This window comes from Falco rusticolus, chromosome 1 (genome assembly GCF_015220075.1).
Source record: "Falco rusticolus isolate bFalRus1 chromosome 1, bFalRus1.pri, whole genome shotgun sequence".
Lineage (NCBI taxonomy): Eukaryota > Metazoa > Chordata > Aves > Falconiformes > Falconidae > Falco > Falco rusticolus.
Window position 1 is genome coordinate 120,705,498 of NC_051187.1, and position 22,930 is coordinate 120,728,427.

General features: G+C 41.0%; 1 protein-coding gene and 1 non-coding gene across 2 annotated transcripts in view; one reads left to right on the plus strand and one right to left on the minus strand.

The window, feature by feature from the left end:
- Nucleotides 1-22,930, minus strand: part of FAT4 (FAT atypical cadherin 4) — a 150,934-nt gene that overhangs the window by 121,928 nt on the left and 6,076 nt on the right. The gene's annotated exons all lie outside the window — the stretch shown is intronic.
- TRNAE-UUC lies at nucleotides 13,735-13,806 on the plus strand. The gene has a single exon. It is a non-coding gene; the product is annotated as a tRNA-Glu (tRNA).

Below are 22,930 nucleotides of genomic sequence, written 5' to 3' on the forward strand. Positions count from 1 at the left end.
AGCAAGTGAAATAAGAGAAACTTGATTGCCTTTAAGAAACGAGTAATCCCATGCAGCTCACAAGAACCCAACTGAACTATGTCTCTGAAAACAGGAAGGTATGGCTCATGTAAGATAAAACAGTCCAAAACTTTTATATAGTATACTACAAGGACAACAAAGCACTTGCTTTTATCTGTGACAGTTTAAGCTGAACTTTAAATGAAATATATGAAATATTGATTTGAAGTTGACCCCCACATGTAATGAAACATGGGGACAAGGACAAATATCTATGAAGTTTAATTAAGAAATGCTGTTTATCCATATCAGTACTTCCAGGACACAGGCAGACATTGACAAATCACTGAAAGTTAAGTTACATCCGCATGACATCTTTTGTCATTAATCAGAAGGTTACCTGAATCACAGCTGATTGAATATATTAATTCACATGAGACGCTACCACTCCTATCAGGCAGGCATCACCCCCAATTCAGTTTTGTCTCCAGAGTTACACCAGATGCTCCACGCTTAAAACTTGGTGTTCCTCCCAGTACAACACCCTGCAGCTCTGGTCAGTTCTCCCCGTTCATACAGCAAGGTTTCTTCTGAAGGGCATCATGCTTTGCAGTCTTAACTACTGCATCTTCCTTCCATTTTGCTTATTCAAGTCCTTCTAAATGCTTCTAGGGAAATAATTTCATCATAGTTTCTCAGTTGGGATTTTTTGTTTGTTTAGGGGGGGCAGTTTGGTTTTGGGTTTGGGTTGGTTGGGGTTTTTTTTTGGTTTGTTGTGGGTTCTTTTGGTTTTGTTTTGTTTTTACTGAAGAAAAACTTTTACACCTTAGGAAAAAAATACTGCATAGCAAAGTAAAGGTGTATCACTAGAGGAGATATCTGTTTGCACACTTGAGTTCAGGTAGTGCAGAGAACAAGAGAAGACGGGCAGCTCCTGTTGATAAGCACACACTGAGATCCCATTAGACTGATGCTCTTGGTATGCAGAAGCTGATGCAGATATATCTTCACTGCAAAAAATTATTTCACTGTTTCCTACCTAGTTGCATTCAGCATTGCAGGAATATAATCTACATATACTATCATCCTTTGTTCCACACTGTTTCAGACCTACCTCTACCCAGTCTCAACTCAGGGCTTTACTCCACCTGCTTTGGACCAACAAATACTGTGTCCTGCTCTAACAAAACATCCCCCTTCACAAAAACCATCTGACAAATATCATTTTAGCTTTCAACTAAATAAAACCTCACTCCTGTTGGAAAAACCTACCAAAAAAATCTTACGCTTCAGAAGTAGCGTGGCACAAGTAGTGAGATTGTATTCTCATGATGTGAGCTCTTTAACTACACCAAACAGCAAAGCAGCACAGTAACTAACTAGTAAGATTTCTAATCTTTAGGAATCAGTTATTACCAATATTCCCCTTGCTTAAACGTAATAAAAACCGAGATCAATCAAAATTAAGAATTGAAATAATAAGAACTGATCATTTTCCTACTGCCAAAAGAGCCTGTGAATAAAGGGAAAGGGAGAACCTACAAGGTAGGATTTGTGAAAATAAATGGGTGTGCTCAAGCATTAAGAAGGACCAGGGAAAAGCAATTTAAGGGTCAGAGGGGAAGAAAACTGCCTTTAGATATGACCACGGGCAACACTGGAGCTCTCTGCCCTTTAGTGACCGGGCCCCCGCTAACAGGGCAGATGCCGAAGTTTCAAGTACCGTCCCACAGGGCATGCTTCTGCGTGTCTTCCCTCTGAAACTATGGGGAAAAATTAGCAACATCTACCCAAACCAGCTAAATATGAATTTTTAAAGTTCATTAATCTAAACTAACAGGAGACTAATATTTCCGACATGTTTTGGGTGAGCTGTCATGGCACAGACTGAGTAATCCCCTTAGCACGACAGAGTCCAGGTTGGGACCGATGCCCGGTATTGTAGCTTAACAAGAAGTTTATCCTTCCTTATAGTAGCCTTTTTCTGCTTCTTTGTTAAATTTCCTAGGCTATGACAGAAAGCTATCAGGATAGCATTACAAGGAATAGACAGCAATACCTTCAAAAGTTACCAGTACGTTATCCATCCGAAGATTCAGCCTCCTCTTCAGGAGCACAGCAGCGACACGAGCTCCAGCAGCAGGGCCATACAAAGCTCTCAAAGGTGATTACAAGGATGATTACATTCATTTCTTGGCTGTCCTCTACATAACACATCACGCATTCTGCTATGTCTAAGATCTTCCACAGTTGATACTACCATTTGGACTGAAATATGTATCTACATAAAAAGAATGACTCAAAAAATAACCCATCAACATAAAAATTCCTAAGCATATGAAACCCGTAAGAAGAGAAACAATTCCTTTTCCTTTACTTATATATTATTCCATATATTTAGCTGATACAGGGACACACATACATGACAGACCTGACTGCAATATTGCCATTTAGGCTCAACTCTCACAACTGTATGAACTAGTTCATTATTTTCTTCTTCCCATCAACGTGCATATTCTTATGCTGGCAGGAATGCACATCAAAGCCTGGTGAAGAGAGCAGTAAAAAAAAAATTTGAAAGGCACTTAATGTTAATTAATCCAAATGCTGACAGTTCCATGTGCTTTGCCTTGCATTACTATACTTGTCCCAGCCATAACTGACTGAGATCCATGTCCGTCCAAGTTTCATCATTGTTAATAATCATTTAGCATAGCAATTAAGGAAGCCTTAAATATCAAATTAGCTATCATATATAATTTCCCCAGAATTAATCCTCCATATTATAGATGCAATCGGTAGTTAAACAAGTATTAACTACAACGTAACAAGTAGCTCCAAGCTACTTAATTTCTTAAACATCAGTGAACAAAGGTGAATGTTTTTCAACTGACTCATGGAAGTAATCTCACTGGAGATGAAAGCTCTTCAAACATTCCTTTTTATTAGAACACTTCTTTCACGGTTTACCTGATGAACATCCTTGATTTGAAGTATTCTGTAATCAGCCCGGTCAAGGACAGTGCTCTGCATTCATTCCTACCCTTTACTCAACAAGAACTATTTTTGGTCTAAGAAAGCTTAGGCAACAGACACAAAATTATTTCTTTTGAGAGGGTAATGTATGTGTCCCACAAACTCTCTAAGCAGAATATATGGATATTAAAACGGTTTAATGTTACAAGTGCCAATTCTAAACTCAGTACAAAGTAGGACCTAAATTCTGGGATTAAATTAAAGAGAATGGAACAAAATAGCAACGCAATATTATTGTAGCAACAGAAATATACTTGTTACCGCAACTTGACTGTGTCTTTGATTAACGTAGAAAAGCCCCCCGGTTTCCAGCCTTGGTTTTGTAAAATTTACAGCGTAGGAACCAACCCTTATTTGCACCACTGCAAAATCAGGCAGAACCTTCAGGAGCAACAAATTAATTCCTTGTTTGCCCCTGAGGCTGGATGTGATGTGTAAAACCAAAGAGGGAAGATGATCTGCCCAAGACTAGTAGTCAGGCAGGTAAACATACAAGAAGAAAAAAAACATTGAACTTGAATTTAAATAAAACTCTTTGGTTGATTACTTGTCCTCGCAGTAGCCAAACACTCATCTCTATTTTGTCTGTACTCTTTTCATGTCAGCGGGACTACACACAGTCCCAACCTGGTTACTTCAGGCCCTGAACAGAACAGTTATGAATGTACCATATAATGGGATAACAGCTAATGCACATAATCCGTGAGTAACAAAATAGGCCGAGTAAAGGAGATCTTTCTGTTCTGCCTGTAAGAAACCCCAGGGATGCATTGCGCCGCTTGCTTACCAAAGAGATGCCAGTGAAGTTTTTCTAAGAAAAGATCTTTGGTTCTTAAAAAATTGCACTACTTCAGCAGTAACTTCACAATGAAAAGAGAATGCTCATTTGCATCAGCTTTAAACATCCGTGTTCTAGTGCCACAAAGCCTATGGCTGATAAAGTACTCTTTCTCCTTAGCAATAATGGTAATGAAAATTCAAAGATCTGGCAAGATATTTGCTTCTGAAATACTTCTCTATTACCATGGAGAATCTGGAATATCCACCACTGCACTGGAACAAAATGAAGACAAAGGAGCTTGAATACTACTATTATTGTTAGGATTTCTTTCTTCTTTTTTAAAGGCTCCGTGGATTTCAAAGGGATAAGAATTAATCACAGAAGTAAATCAAATACTGCTGCCAATAACAGAGCAGGAAGAACTGTTAAATAAGAACAATAAATTCAAATGACTACACACTAAAATAAACATGCACACATATATAATTAACTTTTGGAAATTAACAGGAGAGTAAAGTACCCATGGGTGCCATCAAAAAAACAGAGCACAACAGTAGGCAAAAAAAAAAGCACCTGTCTCCTAAAGATAAAATATGTTACCTTACTCTTTTGAAGCGATCCTCACATGTGAAGGCCTGAGATCTTACACAAGGAAGGAATTACCTTGCAATGATTTCACTTTGGGAGACTGCTCTAGCAAGTAGTTCACAAAACCGAGCGTGAGAGGCAGGCAATGGTGGGAGCCCTCGGGGCAAGCCCCTTCGCTCCCTAGCATCATTGCACATGCATGCAGTGAGCTCATGGCCTGCCTGGCTTGCCTCCCAAGATGATGCTTTGGAGATGCGGGCTACAGGATTCAGAGCCAGGGCAAAGGCTGGGGCGGAAATAAATAAATAAATCGAGTAAGCGAGTAATTATGGCTGGCTGGAACAGGGGCTCCACTTCACCTCTTTCCCTAGGGAAGATGACATGACGTATCATCCCATTTTCTAACACCTTGCCCTGACCACACCTCTCCAGCTCTCCTATGTGAGGTGCTCTATACTCTGCGAGAAGGACACGTGTGTTTATCTGCCTCCCCTGCCAGGGCACTCAATAACAGGAGCCCTCTGGGCCTGGGGAAAATCACTTTGCAATCAGCCAAGTGCTCATCCTCAGTGACCACTGAAGCTCTGGCTCTGGATGACCTTGGCTTCTCATGAAGCCCTGTGATCCACCTGCATTCCTGCATTCCCTGCATTCCTGGAACCCCTTATCCACCCAGGCAGGTCTGCATTTGAAATGAGGGAACAGTTTTACTACTAACTAAATCCTTAGATAACTTTCATATTTTTTTGAAAGACTTGCTGCAAGACAGTTAAAACCTGACCGCTACAACATTTCTGTCTTCAAAAGTATTGCTATTAAACACAAAAGTTCAGTTTTTAAAAATAAGAACATGTTTTATTGTTTGATAAAGAAAAATGTAAGCCTCTATTTAAAAAAGATATAAGGAGAGATAACAGAATTTTACAGAAAGCTAAAAAAAATAATAGATTAATCTCAGCACAGAGAAGGCTATAGAGAAAATAGAGTTATTCTTTGGCTCCAGTTATGTCAAGGATACAGTATGGCCCTTCCCATTGAGAGTAAAGTTCAGTTTTACAGAGGTACCCCTTCAACCCAAAAGAAGTGCACAAAAAAGGAACCAAGTCCTAGGAAATGCCCAGGCACTCCAAACTTACTGAAAGCTTTGATACTAATCTCCAATGCAGGCTGCTTTCTGAAAACAAAGCCACTGCCACAATAAAAATTAATACAAATCAGCCTGGAGTAGAATTTACGTTCCTCAGAAGAAAGTAAATCCTCAAGATGAGAGACCACCACACCATGACACCATGGTGTCATCTTCCCACCAATATTTCAGAAAGCCAGGGCAGCCAGACAAAACCTATCTGTCTATAATGCAAACACGCCCCCAAACGTATATGTTGGGCTTTGACTTGAAGCTGTAAATTTTTCTGATGACACTACTCACATGCCATAAAAGGCCTAATTCCAGCATCCATCAAAATAAAACTAAGTTTCAAGTACTTAGGTGAGCACAAGCTGGCACATATGAGACTACCACTGGTTGAGTTTAATAACTAAGAGGGAAAACGACTTTCAGGGAACTCCTAAGACAAAAACATTGAGCTGGAAGCTACTGACAGACCTTGACTGTGTAAACCTACAATTCTATACTTATAAAGTAGTTCTACAAAGGGTATATCTTTCAAAACATATAAATCAAAGTCATCACATTGACACTTATCCTGCTGTAACTTTCACATAAGTCTATACATAACATCTGTTAAATGGATTCAAGATTACCACAAAGTTACATAAACTTTTGTATTTTAAAAGTTGTGGCAAATCATATAGCTATATCCTACTACTCTTCTTCACATGATGGAGGCTGGGGGTGGTGGGAGGAAAAAAAAAAAATCACAGCAATTTACAAAGCACTATCAGCTAACACAGGGAAAACTTCCCCAAGAGAGCAGTTTCCAGAAAGTAAGCCGGGGGTCTTGAGAGAGATTAAGAACAGAGAAATGCAGCTGATGTCACTGAACAGGAGCAAGAACTGTGATGCCCCACAATTCATGGTATCTCCAAAAGCTTTGCATCTATTACATATATTGCGCTGCTCCTGCTGAATCCAGTTCATACAAGATCATCGACCTTCTTACTGTACCATTCCTTCCTGAGTGCACCTCTACTCTTCAAGTTCCAATATGCAAAGGAGGCATTCCTAAATAAATCTGGAAGACTTGTATGATGTAAAAGCAAGTAGCTCCGTAAAGCATAATGGAAACTCATGGTCATCCCACTATCCCCTTAGATAAACATCAAATCCCACTTTCGAGAGACAAATACGAAGATAGAAGTTTTGATATAACAAGTCTCAAGAACATGTTTTGCAAAAGCGTATGCCCAAATTTTATACATTAGTTTTGAAAATGTAATTTCAGAGTTGAATTTGATTCAGGTAAAAGAAATACCGAATATTGTGTAGGCTTCACTCAAGAGATGCTTATTAACACGTTTCAGCATGCTGCAACCATCGCTGGCAGTCACCAACAATGTGGGATTACAAGTGTAACATGACAGACGTTGCCAACTGCGTTAGACAGGATCCCTTACCATTCCCTTATTTATAGAACAAATTTCTCATTTCCCCAGATGACACCAATGAAAAAAATTCACACATTCACAGAGGGGACATCTTCGGGTCTCATTACTTTTCTCTAAGCATTTAGAAACGTCAAGCCGGAGCAACATCATTTGGTTTAGAATTGGTAATAACTTCTCAAATCCCCAGTTTTCAATTCCAGTGTTGCGACACACGTAAAAACAAGCGTTCGTACATGGTTCTATATAGGTGTTACTTTATCTACAACCCAGAGAGAATGACAGCTTTTCTCCCCCCAAAAAAACACTGAATGACTAGGAGCATACATTATTATATTCAGATCTTGACAGCTATCACATGGAAATTAATGTTTCTGGCTATATATAGTATATTGTGAAATATTTGGCTCTGTTTCTATTGTGCACAACAACAACTCCAACTGCCTCTTTTCTACATTCTTTTATAAGCATTTTATATGCTCAGTAGGGGAGACAGAAAAAGAACTTAGTTAATCATTAAGCTTTTTCTTTCTAAAAGCAAGCCATGCTGACTGTCCCCATTAATCAACGTCTGTGGGAGTTGCAAAGGAAATCTAACGCACCGTTTCTGTTTCAGAATCCTTTATTCTAAACACCAGACTTCTGGTTTTTAACTGCAGAAATACACCAACAGCTAGGTATATGTTATAATCATAGTATATTTTGGAGTAGGGCAAAAGTATCTTTCAGCCTACTAAAAGCAATTCTTTCTTTTCAATACAACTTTCTCGAAAAAAAATAATTAAAAACTATTAAGAAACGAAATTTCTTCTACAAAGGACATTGCCATGCAAACTTGGTTAAAAACGTATGAACCACTGAACACACGGTCTGTTTCATACCCTTCCAACTACAGATGAACTTGGGGCCACAGGAAAGTAGACCTGTTAGCACCAACCTGCTCTCAAGCATTCTATAAGCACTTGCTGGTCACTATTCCTGATAGTTGCTGGTCCTGATTTCCTGATGTAAACAGAAACCTGCATCTACCAGGGGATTCACTACCCAAATTTAACCAAATCTCAGATGCAGTGGCTTACTTTCAGCAAGGCACACAGGCCCCAGCTCGGGGACTTTGGGAGGACAAGTCTCCTGTCCCATGATAGCTAGGCACGTTCCCCTTCTTGATTGCCTCTGAAGGACAGTCTCTGGGGGATCTATTGTCCTACGCTGAGGAGACACTAGAAGCCTCAACAAGCATCTTATAGTCTTACAAAGCTAAAGTTACATGATCTGAAGCCAACCATAAGAGCTAGATGCATCCAGAGAGCCAAATGAAGAAATACCTCAATCGTAGTGTTACAGCCCCCACATCAAAAAAAAACAATGAGAGAGAAGACTTGCAGGGGATGAGAGCTTGCAGGTGACTCCAAAACCTACCACCACCTCAACTGAAAGGACTGCTGGTCCTGACAGCAATAGAAGAGGAAAATAGCTCCATTCAATCTGCCTTTGGTGAAGTCCTTCCCTGCAGCGCGCACTTCAACATTTTTCAATGATTGCCCATGCATTTTATTTTACATAGAAGGTATTTCATTTTCCTGTACATCAGGCGGTGGCCTACAAGAAGTCTTGGTGCTGTCAGAAGATCATATTCTGTTAGCCTTGCACTAGTAGTCCTTCTAGTCTCCAAGCAACTAACCAGAGGAATGAGGACAACATGATTTTGTAGTTAGGTCATTATGCATGCAAACGCTCAGGTTTCTCAACAAATACATTTTCTAAGCCTAGTTCTTTCCCCCTAAAAGAACCATTCTTATTCCCAAGAAATATTACTTGAAATAATATTTTCATTAAGATAAAACCTGTAAGATTATGGAGGTGGGCATTATCAACACAAACCTTCTTGGCGCTGCCTCTTTTGTTTGTTTTTTGGGTGTTTTGTTGTTTTTCTTTTTTAAAAAAAATGTGTTCTTTGCTTTCCATAAGTGCAAGCAGCTATTAGTGGCTGGAATAAATATGGTATGTCTGCGTTTTTTAGGCTGTTTTTTTAGTTGCTACATGCCCCCACCAAACTACTTTAGATGGCTTCTCCATTCTTTTTAGCAGCTTATCTAAACATCAAGTACCTACTCTCTGACTTAGGTCAGACAAAGCAGCTAATTTTTGTCTTTTGAAAACTTTTCCACAATAGAAAGCACTCAAAATTAACAATAGATAAAGCTGCCCTTCATTTTTAAATTATATGAAAGCAAGGAACGCATATATTTACAGATTCATTTCTAGAGTTAATTGACTTCTCGATGGAGGCTCCTACAAAACCGTCCTCCGTGAAGTTGTAGTGTAGCCCACTCACACCACAAATTGTTGTTACTTCTTTTCCTTGAAGCACTGTTCTAATACCATTGTCTTATATTCCTTTTTACAGAGCAACATTCATGTAAGTGCCTAATTATAGACTGCAGAATGTCTTTATTTCCTTATTTCTTTGGCAAAGGCAAGTTTTTTGTTAGATGTTTAGTGCTCACTCTATGTCACTTTCAATACAGATTTAAATTTACCCAAATATAAGGTCTTATTTACTTGGGGCATCATTTTCTGCTTGGTTATACAATGTAAATGAAGAGTAATTTAATTAAACAAAATATAGTTACAGTGATGGAAAATTAGCATAACTTAAAGAAAAGCCAGTCCACTGTTAGTAATAATTTATTTTATAAATTCCAGATTCTCGTGCTCATATGTCCTTTACAGAGTCAAAGCTGTAATAACAATGATATATTTTCACAGAAAAAAAAGTAGCATTTTCCTGCTCACACAAATGGCTTTTTTTATATTTTTTTTCAGAGGGAATACAGTTGGGCTGCATTTATTTTTCTATTTGTATAGTAGTAGCCACAATTAATAATCATAATATTATGGTGTATTTATAAAGGAGACTGTTTGCATATGTGAGACCTCAAGGCATCAGCAAAGCACATTCATTTTTACAGCACAGTCTCAGAATGAAACACTGTCTTCATCAGTTTTGGGCAGCTTAGCTGCACCAAAAAAAAAAAAAAAAATTTCAATGTCTGTTTTAAAAACATATACATATGGGGTGATTAAGGAAGAAGAGAAAGAATGTTTAGAAGACAACAGATCAAAATAGCAGTGTTTTGGATGAAGTTTGGTCTTAGTTATTTACAGTATACCATTAGCAGTACAGCTTTGCAACCATATTAGTTTCTATGAAAAGCAACTGCAATATCTCAACTTAATGACTACAAATTGAAAAAGATATTCAAAATGAAATTTATTCACCCTAGCATGAAGTCTCAAGTACCATTTTTCTTTCATGTTTGCTAGCGAGAACATCCTGCAGATTTCCAGCTGTCAGGAGCAGGAGAACATTACTGCCATCACTTACAAAACACGAATCTTTCTTAAGGCTTTTTAATGAAATTGCCTGTTTAAGACTTTGCTTTAAATAGATGAAGGGAGAAAAGGTCTTGCTTCTACTCCCTTCTCCTCAGCCCTGCCCTGATGGATGGTGTTGCTCATGGGTGTAACAGATCAGACAGACTTGGAACAACCACCACCACGTCTGGTGACAACGATTTATTTCTGCAAGCAACTTTAAAGTTCAGACATACCATTTTTAGACAGCAGCAACCAGTTATTTCTACAACAATAAATAACAAATGCTAAGAACTGGACTTTGCTCAGATCAAGAGTCTGCAGGACTTGCTCTTCCCATATGCGACCCTGTCCTGCCATGGCTCGGCTTCCCCCTCTGCCAAGCAAACTACAGACAGACTTAGGCACTACCTCCTCTGAGGACAAGACATTATTTATCCCTATGTGTGTATACACACATATATACATGTTTATACATACACACGCATCACATAAAGCACAGTAAGAAACAAATAACCATTGTAATAAGCGACCTGAGGAACAAGGAGATGCAAAGGGGCCATGCAAGAGGAGAGCTAGCACTGAGGTCGGTTATGAGCAGAGGCAGCCACATGCTTCAAAGCTTTCTCAGTTCAGTTTTTAGGAGCTACTTTCAGAAATGCATCAGGATTTTTCTATTAGCAGATAAGAACTGAAGGTCAGACAGCATGACATAAATCCCTGAGGGGACATTATTGTTCATTTGTTACAGAAACCTAGAAGGAGGGCTTAGCTCCAGCCTTTGGCATCCTACCGAGCAGGAGTATTGAATTTATACAACTCCTTTCCTACACTGTAAAATGTATCAAAATAAACATATTCATGTAGTTGTCTTCCTCCCCTCTTACCCCTCTCTCACACACAAACTCAAAACAGTACGGAGCAGACCAAAAAAAAAAAAAAAAAAAAAGAAAACCAAACAAACAATAAGAGACACCTTTATCAGCCTCAGCCATCTGTGTTCCTTTAGTCTGATCCAAGTATTTTGGCAGGGATGTGCGTAGCTTGCTCCTACCCAGTATCGTCCTGCCCTGCAAGGAAAAGTCCACTCCCGCTTCCTCCCCTCTCCACCAGCACGCAGGTCACGCGGCACCCTCAGTCCGTCCATCGCAGGGCTGGAATTAACAAGGTATCGGCGCTTATGTTTAATTAAATACAAACTCAACACAATCGCTTAACCTTATTCTGAGTAACCGCAACCCCACTTGATAGCACAGCAAGGAGAAATAAACGGATGATAAAACCTCTGCAACTTTCAGTGCTGACTGCAAGAATTATTTGGAGTTAAGAAACTTATATGTAAAAATAAAATAAACCAAGCCGATTCCTCGAAAGTTAGAAGTGCGGGAGTTCAGAGTGCTGCCAGAGAGAGGAAATGGTGGAAAGAAAACCTCAACTTCAAGTAAGATCACCACCGCCATAAATTAGTTTCCAGACAATCTGACATGACCCTACTGGGGTTCAAATCTGGATTTTCATTAATTTGTTCACTGAAATGATAAAGGTTCAAACTCATTTCTCAGAGCAGACTGGCATAAAAACTTTATTAGGCACCTTTCAAAGGGAATAGAATCATGCTCAGAAAAAAAATCATTTAGATATACACAAACAAAAATGCAGGTCTCGAAAGAATATGAGCGCAATAAACTACTGAGTTCACCTTCTGTTTCTGAACAGCCTTGTAATTGCAACATGTCTTCATATTTCAGACAGCATGACATTTTGATGGATTAAAAAGATTTGTTGTATTGAAAAGAATTAAGAATGGGAGTGGGGAAAAGCACCAGGAAACCTGGTGTAATACCAGAGAAGAAAACCCCTATGGAAAATGCAAGCTTTAAGGACATACACTGCAGATGTGTACCATAGCTAGGCATCTTATTTATTCCTCTGAACTACTTCCATAGAATTCTCTTATTTATCAAAAATGATCCAAAAAGGAGTTGACATGAAAAGCCCTCGACTCAGTTTTCTCTCTAACTCTCCAAGGAACAATTTATCTCCTAGTACACTGCAAGGGAAACATAATCACGTATTTCCCCATACACAGTGCCTGTGGCAAACCCCAACCTCTAGCTTAGAGTTTTAAGTGGTGCTTTTTCTATCTTAATACACAGATCTGCCTCATGATATGAACTTGTTTTCTCTCCCCAGCCACTTCAGGAAGCTACGCATCAAATTCTTGTTTTGATAGCCAATTGCTATTGCAGAGTTTAATTCAGCACTATCTAGTGTTGGATGCAATTTACATTAATTTGATCCAAGCAGGATATAAATGCTGCTCATAGCTTAAAAAGAAGACTACAGATTTTGGTAGGTAATGTGTCATATACTTAGAATTAATAGTCTTCTCCTGGCTTATATTTCAAGAAACGGTGCAGCTACCAAAAATAAAACTTTTGCCTTAAAACCGGAAGAGGTTTTATAATATCATTTAGATATGATGCACTTGCTTAAAATTGTAAAGTTAATATTTTACTCATTCATAGTTTCGACAAAAACACATCTTGAAAAGGCTACAAAAGCATTAAAATTTAATATACCTCCAAAGGAATCCTTAAGGAAAAAGCTTAAATGGTTTTATAACTAAAACTAACACTCACTAGCATAACTCACTGAGTGAAAAGTTGTCTTTTGTTCATTCTCCGCTTCACACTAGACGTTAAACTCACATCAGCAGCAATATCAGAGCAGAGCTATGAATCAGCCCACAGCAGCTCCACACCCGACGCCTGGCAGAAAGCCAGCAGCAGCACGGCAGACCCCGCTCCCAAAGGCAGGACGTGCATACGGGTGCCGCAGCGCTGGCCCAGCTCTGCTCTCCGGGAGAGAGGACAGGAATGTATCGCAGAGCTATGATGGGGACCTCCAAAAGCGGCCACTTGCACAGCACAGCTCGTAAATCCACTCTTCATTCCCATCAGTGACAGTAACGGTTATGCTCTGTACTAATACGCTGCCCCATAACAGATATATCCAACAAAGGGCCTGGAAAGGAGTCAGAAGTAATTTGTAAGACATGAAGTCTCTGTCTCATCAGTTTTGTCAGTGCCATTCAGACGGAATTAAGACAGACATAGATGACATGCCATCCATGCCCAGGCAGGGCACGGCAGCTGGGCACCACGGCACAGTGCTGGGTCAAACCCCCAGCTCCCGGGGAGGCAGGAGCACCTCACCTCTTGCCAGGCTGCAGCAGTGTGCTGCAGAGGCCCAGAAGACACCTACCGATGTCAATCCTTCAAAGTGCAGCTTTAGCCTTCTCTTATGCACTTGCATTTATTCAAAAAACAAACCAACCACAGACGCCCAGACACATTGGAGTTCAGGTGACCGAACCTGACACCTCCCATATGGTCTAGCGGTTAGGATTCCTGGTTTTCACCCAGGCGGCCCGGGTTCGACTCCCGGTATGGGAAGCATTAGTTTTGATACCCCGGGAGGCTGCGCGGCCATTCAGTGAGACCTGGACAGGCCAGAGCTGGGCGGGGACCAACCTCATCACCTTCGGTGCAGGGCCCTGCCCCGGGGGGCACAGCCCCACGCACAGCAGCGGCTGGGGGCTGCCTGCGGGGAGGCAGCTCTGCGGGGAAGGGCCGGGCAGTGCCGGGGCACAGCAGCTGCCCCTGGGCCGGCAGCCAGCCCCGGTGGCCCAGGAGGCCGGTGGCGCCCTGGGGGGCGTGAGGAGGAGCGTGGCCAGCAGGCGCAGGGAGGGGATCCTGCCCCTCGGCTCTGCCCTGGGGAGGCCGCCCCGGGAGTGCTGTGCCCAGCGCTGGGCCCCCCAGTTCCAGAGACAGGGAGCTGCTGGGGAGGGCCCGGCGGGGGCTGCGCAGGGGGTGAGGGGCCTGGGCACCTCCCGGGGGAGGGCAGGCTGGGACACCCGCGGCTGCTCAGCCTGGGGAAGGCTGGCAGGGGATCTTACCAAAGCACAGAAGTATCTTAAGGGCGAGTGTCAGGAGGACGGGGCCAGGCTCTTTTCTGTGGTGCCCAGTGACAAGACAAGAGGAACGGGCACAAACCACGACACAAGAACTTGTTCCTTCAGGATATGAGGCAGAACTTTACTGTGAGGGTGGCAGAGCACTAGGACAGGCTGCCCAGAGAGGCTGTGGAGTGTCCTCTGGAGACATTCAAAACCCACCTGGACGTGCCTTTCTGCAACCTGCTCTGTGTGGACTAGACGGTCTCCAGAGGTCCCACCCAACCCTGGCCATTCTGTGATACCGGGGGCATAGCACAGCACACCACAGGCACACACGTAGCACACCAAACAATGCACAATGGCTGCTCTGAACCTTCATCACCCATCTTGTATCATAGCTACTATGGAAGAAACAAGTACGCCCCTCTTACTTCTGAATGTCCTAAAAAACTTAACACAGAGGCACACTGCCACTCTTCCCTCACCTTTTACACACTTCTTGGCTCATAATGGCAAGCTGGGGCTTGACTCCTGCTCAGAAGGGGCCCAGGTAGGTACCTGACAAGAACTAAAAACAGTACAGGCAGATTCTACAGAGAAAACTACAGCGTTCTTTGACCCTGTTTGGTTGTTTTCCGAGCGCAGCCAACTGAGTGGCTGAAGAGGGAATCATTTTGACACATGCATGTACATGCTTATTTAGAAGAGCACAGCTAGCCATGAGGCTGGAAAATGTGGATATACGAAATCAAGAAAGTTACAATTTTGTGTTAATGCTGATGATACTTCATGTACTGGCCATATGGCACATCTCAAAGCTATTCCGATGTGTTTCACTTAAAGATCTCTAAGAAAAATCCCTTCTTCATATTTCAGCTCTATTAGCGGATCCAGATCAACTTCATGGGGCTCTTTGGAGTTAGCTTCCCTGACACAGGCGCTGCAGGAATCCCACACTCAGCCAGGGGATGCCACCTCCAGGCAACAGGGTAGAGAAAGGGGGAAGGTGACGCACTGCAAGATGACTCATCTCCAGAAGAAGGACCCTGAAAACTCCTTCCGTCTGTCTGAGCCTCAGAGGCTGCTGAACGTTTTTACCACGAGCACACCTTTCTGCCCGTAGAGCTGGATGTCTGGATGGCTGCATTAAATATAGTAGAACCCTTACACACTAGTTGAAGATCACTATGTCAATACAAGCAACAGCCTATTAACAGTGTGCATGTGTGAAGACTGCAGAATATGAAATGCTAAAGGCAAACGCTTGTTTTCATTACTTTTTGCATAGCTGTTGGCACATAAATTACCACTTCATAATAGGCTCTTTGAAATTCTTTTGCTTTAACTAATGTGACTATATGTATTTTTACAGTGCAATCATAGCTATCAGTTTCCATCTGTTCTACTATTCTTTTGGTATGTTACGGCTCTGAGGAAGTAAACAAAAATAGATTGCTACAAAAACAAACCTGGGTGACAGTCTAGACTAAGGGTCTAATTAAAAATAAAATTTATTAGAATAGAGAGAAACATTGCAGTAAAACAAAGACCCAGTTTCTCTAACATATCTGGTATTATTCTTGGCAAAGTGAAATAAGGCTATAAATTTACTGAAACAAATCAGCATGGTACTGATGTACCATACTGATCTGGCATCACTCTTCCTGACTACAAGAATATGTTAGGAATACTCTTTGTTTTACTTCCATTTTAGTCACCGTAAATTTCTTTTCTAATTAGAACCCAAGAGTATTAGGGCTTGCAGGTTTTGCACAGACACAATTACATGGGTAAGAAACCAAACTGACTTAACAGTAATGCTACTCCCTAGTCTAGACACAGTTAAAACAAACTATACCAGTAGAACTATGTCATGCTAAGGGGTTGCTTTGATATAAATTAAACAGGCACCCTGTTATTGGAGGGGTGGGAAGTGGCCCTCGGAGTGGTAGTTCAACAAAATCCAACCTCTGAAAAGACTCAGAAGAGACCATGGAGATGTCTGGAGCCTACTTCCATCCGTCAAAAGGGTACGAACATCCTCTGACGAGATGCAGTCTCAAGGTTCGAGATACGTACAGGAAACAGGAAAATACAATAGCAAAGCTTTCAGGAGCGACTGACAACGTACTCTTAGCCCAGAAAAGCTAGCAACACTGAGAGGGCAAGCAGGCTTTGGTGACCAGCTTCTGGAATTCTCCTAAATAAACAGCCACCAACTCCTTCACCTACCACTAACACGTGGAAAGAAGCCTGTACTCCAGCAGCTCTGGGGGGTATCATTTTACATGAAAAAGGACTTGCTTATTAACATCAATAGAACCCAAGAATCATTTAGAGAGTGGTATGAAGAATTTAACACTTAGCAAAAATAAGCACATGAAAATTTTGCTCTGGTTTTTGGCCATTATTTCTAGTGTTTGCATTAGAGACACATGAAAAATAATATTTTCCATAATAAAGAATGTTGGTTTTAAAGTCTAGTGATTTTTAACATAAAAATATGAAATGACCTCACATCCAAAAGTGCCCAGAGGCTGCTAAGATAGCAAAGTAGTAAGAAATTTTAGATATTAAGAAAACGTAGCGAGGCAGAATCATTAAAGAAATTAGAGAGGATGAAAAAAGTGACAACTTTGAACCAAAACCCACAAATTGGTTTGGAACAGTTTTTGACATAAGGCACATTCATCTCCTGCTCTAGTTCAAGAAGAGCTTAAAGATCCCTTTTCAGATCAGTGCAAATGACAGCAATAACTTAAATAATTGCATGTTTCTCAGAATCAGCAATATCAGCAGTATGAAGAAAAAAAATGGTTTTGGAGCTGGGACAAGGCAGCAGATTTTCATTGTTTACTCAAATGTTTCATAAGTAGTTTCCTTTGTCAAGCTACAATTAATGTGCCATGTATCATTGAAGAATAAAAAGATTTATAAATAGTTTGAATACAAGGACTACGCCATTGTTCTTATTTGTACTGGTAAATACAAGACATGCCAGATAAGACTTCTCGAAGTGGGTTTCAAACTCTCGTACTAAATTTAAAGCCCTCTACTGTTAGCCAGCTTGGTTAGAAAAGTAGCACCTTCAATGTTTTGCCCCACCAATCCACCCCTTTCCCTCTCTCAAAAGGATGTTACATCCGGCCCCGCATCCCTGAAGCAGTACCCAGCCCAAACAGCACAAGGGATGCATCGTGCCTCTGTGGCTCAGGCAGCCTCTCCCAAAACGTATTCTGTCATTCCTGCTTAGCAGCATCTTCCCTTTCTTAGTCTCTCTTAGTTTCTGGAGCCCCGCACCAGATATGTGCAACAGAGGAGACAGGTTTTGAGTACCTCTATCTCACTCCTAGGTCCAGCGAGGACTCATGGGGTGGGTGCAGGAGTGACACGGAGCCAGCTAAGCCACAGGACCAAGGCTGGGCTGAGTCAAAAAGCTCCACATAACCTGGTTACATCGTGCAATTGCGGTTTACAGCCATGGCTGCAGTTCACATGGTATCAAGGTGAAAAGTCCTATGATTTTCTTTCCAAGAGGAGAAAGCCATTCATCTTGCCTGTCTTCATTAATTTCTGGGTCTTTACTATGCCAGCAGTAAGCACTGTCTGAAATCATCATACCTTGCCTGATTAAAGAATGAATGCTTTTTTTGCCTAGACTATGGATTTGGGAGATACGAATGTCCCCCAACTTGAAAGCCCAAGCTTCCTAACAGTGCCAGTCATGAAATGTATCACAAGAAGCAGCTACAAACGTACAAACGGAAAAGAAAACACAGTGCCTCATGTCTCCCTGTCTGAAAATGAAGGCAATCGCCCCTCTTTTAAGAGCATGTGAATGTTCCCAAGTAAAAAGTGCTATCAGGATCACTGGTCTGCTTCTCCAAATATTTCCATTTTTAAATCAATACCATCACTAAATCTTTCAAGTTTATACACGTTCCTCATTTATACCCTTCCCTCCCTTCCTTGGAAACTAGGAATCTATTTAAAGTGAAAAGGAAAAAGGCCTAAAAACCTAAAGATCCACCTGAGAAAAGTCTCAGGTAAAAGTTCTGTCCTGCCTTACAAGATTGCTCACCTTGGCTCCTGAGGAACCATAGCACGTAGAGCTGAATCGCCCTGTTCTTGCTCACTGTACCCAGGCCTAAACCACTGTTGGAAATCGCTGTACCAGGTACTAGAAATCATAAATTAGGTAGAGTTAGACACATCAATAGAAGAAAATTATAACTAGGCAAGATGCTTGTACAAGACCCTGGTAGGGTCACTTATGAAAAAAAAAAAGTTGAAAAGTTCAACTCTGAGGAAGACCACCTGAGCAAGGCCGAAGGCCGGAATGACCCTCTAAAATTGATGCCAAAAGAAGATGCCGCCTAAACTCCGCCCAGGCCCCACCTAGACTCTGCCCATCATTAATATGCAATGAGATGTTGTAATTACATGAATACTATATGAAACGTTCTTGCAATCATGTATGTCAAATGTATAAATTAGCCTGTTTCGCACCTGTGCTTCGGAGGCAGTTCCAGTGGTGCAAACCACCTCCTCCCCTGCGCACAAATAAATGCCTTGCTGCTAAAAGCACAAAAAGTCTCCTAGCAGTTTTCTTCATTCCGAGTTTTTTTTGGCACCAAAGGATATGAAAGATGTTTAACTGAACAAGCAGTTCACCTCCCAAACTGTTAGTGTCTCTCATTTGTCCTACGTGATATACATGTTAGCACCACTGGTCTCTAGCAAACCCACTGCTCCTTTCAAGAAAGCTGCCCACTGAAGGGTTAAACATGCAAACAAGATCCTGTCTAGTTCCGTTTAATCCCTAGTAACACAGCACAGAAGATGAGGTATTGTCCCTGGGTTCTTATTATTACTGCCAGCCAAGAAACAGGGTACAACATACGACCACCCAAAATATCCCAGAGCATACACAATTGTTGCTTTGGGAAGTAGGATTGAATAAAGTCACATGGTTTTCAAGTGATGCCAATACGTATTAGTCATTCTATATTAAATACAAAATCATGATGATGAAACCTTCAGCCCTGCCTGATGAGGTTAAAAGCAAATTTATGTGGAGACCCAAGAAAATGAGCTAAGCAATTGCTGAGGTTTTTCTTTCAGCAGAAACACAGAAAAATGTGTAAAATGGCAAACAGAAGGGCTCCCTTCAGGACACCTACATTATTTTTTTTTTCTTATCTGAGAAGAACAGTTCAACACCTGATCATTAATACAAGAAAGGAAAAACTAAGACTGATCACAGAGCACGTTCACACAATGTCAAATCGTCTGGTTTGTCACTGGAGATTACACAGAAATAAGGCTAGAAGTCCAAAATAATTTTTACAAAAGCCTTCAAATTAAATCACAAATATCAAAAAGCTGTGACATACAATGGAACGAGCGCCTGGGTTTTCTTTGCAAATCTCAAAGCATTTGGTGCTTTGAGCACAAAGCTTTACCCAGCTACTCGCACTTTTCGGACCGCCCCTCCCACTTTCTCTCCATATAGTAACAACAAACACGAAACATACACAAATATGAAACCTAGCCCTAAAAAAACTAATCCACAAACTGTAAATAAACAAACTGTTCTTTGCCTCCTATGTTTATGTTTTACTGAAAATACAATGTAAAGGTTCAGTTTGGAGGCAGGACAGCTGCTTTGGGATCCGAAGGGGATTCACCATAGCCCTTCCACTGCATAGCTCTTCCCTCCCACCCTCGCTGCAGAAAGGGCTAGCATAACCCCCAGTAGCTACGCAATCAGGGGATCTATAGTCTGATCCTATGGGGCAAACCCCAGGGATGGATGAGAAAGACTGGTAAAAGCCTTTTTCAGTTGTAGCACTGGGCAGATCTTTCCAATGTAGATGATATTATTAACAAAACAAGAACAACAAAGGTGGAGTTTAGTGTCAGAATTTTGGGGGGGGGAGGGAATCACACCATTTCCCAAGGACAAGGATTGATTCACTTCTAAAGCAAGTGGTTTCATGAAGCCTGCTCTTTTATACTGCCTGCTGGCTAGACAAAGCCTAGTCACTGTTTCAAAGCTGTAAATATCTCTATTTCACACCAGGTATCTACCACCCATAACCATTCCTGAAGTCTACATTAGACAAAAAATCTATTAGCTTTTTTCCTACTGCTGCTGTCTTCATCAATCTCAGCCAGCAAGTTTAACACCACGTGGCTCTGAGTGCTCAGTGGCTCACTCGCATGCCACAGAGCAATTAAGATGATGTCTGGCATCAGGGCAGGAGGCATAGCAGGCAGTGAAGAAGAACGCAGAAGTTTTTAATCATATCCTATTAATGTTTTCCCCTTTACCTACATTCAGAAACAAACCCCAACATACTCTTCATAAGGGAAGAAAGAAAATACACAATATTCAAGACTTTTCCTCACAAAAAAAAACCCCTACAAACAAAAACTACCACCAAACACACCATCCTCCCAAAAAAGAAAAAAAAAAACCAAAACAATAAAACAGCCAACAAACAAACCAAAACCAAACCAAACTTATATCCAGTTTATCTGTTCAGAAAGCTGTCAGGTAGGGTGGTACCAGACTTATTAGGCTTTGTCTGCACATCTGCATCAATGCTTTACAACTTGCTTCTCAAGGGGGAATCTAAAAATCGGTCAGTTTTCATCTGGCCATGTGTATATATATATATATATATATGTTGTAGACATTATGGGCAAAAGAATGCTTAAGTTTTATGGCTTTAGATATTCTATAGGTTTGTGAACATTCATTGTCCTTCATTGGTGTTCTGGTTATACCACTGCTCAAGCCATCACCTGAAAAACCAGGACTGGACTAAAACATTAAACCTTCTGAATTACACATGATACACAAAGACTTTAGCAGGAGTGTGCTTTAAGGTGGGTTTCCAAAGGTAAGAGATTGTGTTTACATATTTGGGTAGTGGCTGTTTTTTTATGAAAGAAGATTGGCAGCAAATTCGAAGACCAAAACATGTGCCCTGCATACATCAAACCAAACCAAAAAAGTTGCCATCCAAAAGCAACATGGAAAAAAGCTGCATTGCTTATTCAGCACCCACTGACAGTCAGCTTGCACAAAGAATGCCACTGTAGTAGTTCTTGTTCAAGTGTGGGACAGCAAAAGCCATTCCAGAGAAATTCAATCAGTCAAGAGAAAGACTGCATATGGTTATGTTTTTTAAAGTTGATAGCTGATTATAATTTATAATGTATTTCTAAAAAAGCACAGTAAGCTAATTACATTTGGGAGAAGCAGCATTTTAGAAACTATAAAGATACAAGTAGTAATAGGAAATCCTAGCTCCCAACTATTGCTTTCAATGTTCTTAACAGAATAAAACATTTGCTTTTGATTTCAGGAGTGGTTTGTATTCAACAATGTAAAATTTGTTTAAAGTTTCAATGGCGGTTCTCCTCCTTGCTCACCAAATAGTCACATTAATTACTTTTACAATGTGCAAGACTATTGCAACCATAGGGTCTCCTGTAAGTCCTTCTACAGTCAAGGAACTCTTTGGTCATGCAGGCAGACTCAAAGTTGAGGGATTACAATCCAAATACTCACTGACAAAGGCTTAACCCTCAAAACAACGGTCTACCAAGACAAAATTTAACATAGTAATAATTAGAAAAAATTACAAAGGTTAAATCTTTTACAAATACCAGCAGTGGTACAAAGACCTATATAAGAGGAATCTTCTCATGAGAACAGCATGAATTATTTAAACCAGCAGCACCACTAGAACAAGCAATTTTCCAGTACACTACTGTTCCTCAAAACATGGTAATCAACAGCACGTAGCACACACACCAAGATGAGCTCTCCCATACGTGCTAAGAATTCTATCTTTGAGAACAGTGCTCAAACTCTCTGCCTCAACAATTACTTTGTAGAGCACCAGAGAGTATAGGACAGTGAGGTTTCATACCTGTACAGAACATACTTAAGCCACAGTAAAACAATGATGAAGTGGCTAGGAACAAAAAAGCTACAGCTGCCAAGTGAGAATCAGAAATACCACATCTGCTAAAATCAAAAAAAAAAAAAAAAAAAAAAAAAAAGAAACAAAACCCACCCAAACCACCACAGTATGCTTTGTGGCTCAGAACTAAGACATAATTCCTACGAGGAAGTATAGCTGGAGAGTAACGCCTGGGATGCATAGGGCTATGCGATACTGAAGGCAATACGTTTGGCTCGTGAGGGAAACGCCTGAACTGCCACGCACTACCAGCATCCTCTGCTGGTTGACCCACTCAGCAGTGCCAGCCCCAAAGTGCCAGGACCTGCAAGTGAAATGGCTCACAGTGAAGTGCAGAAGGCAGCTCCAGAAGATGGTGCAACTGAAAAACAAACACGAGGCTCCCTGCCGCACCAGGCTTCTCAGTAGTCCTGCAGAAGGCAGCAAGAATGGTGTAAACTATCAGCTCTGTGGCTCAATTACCAGACACAGCAAATAAAACACTGATACTTCACAGATGATGTTTCAACTCGCTTTCCACCCTTTGCTCCTGAAGCTGCTCACGCAGAGAACATTAAAGACCCTTCAGTCAAGGTTTTGTGATAAGAAAGGTTGCCAGCTCACATGTTACGCTTTTAC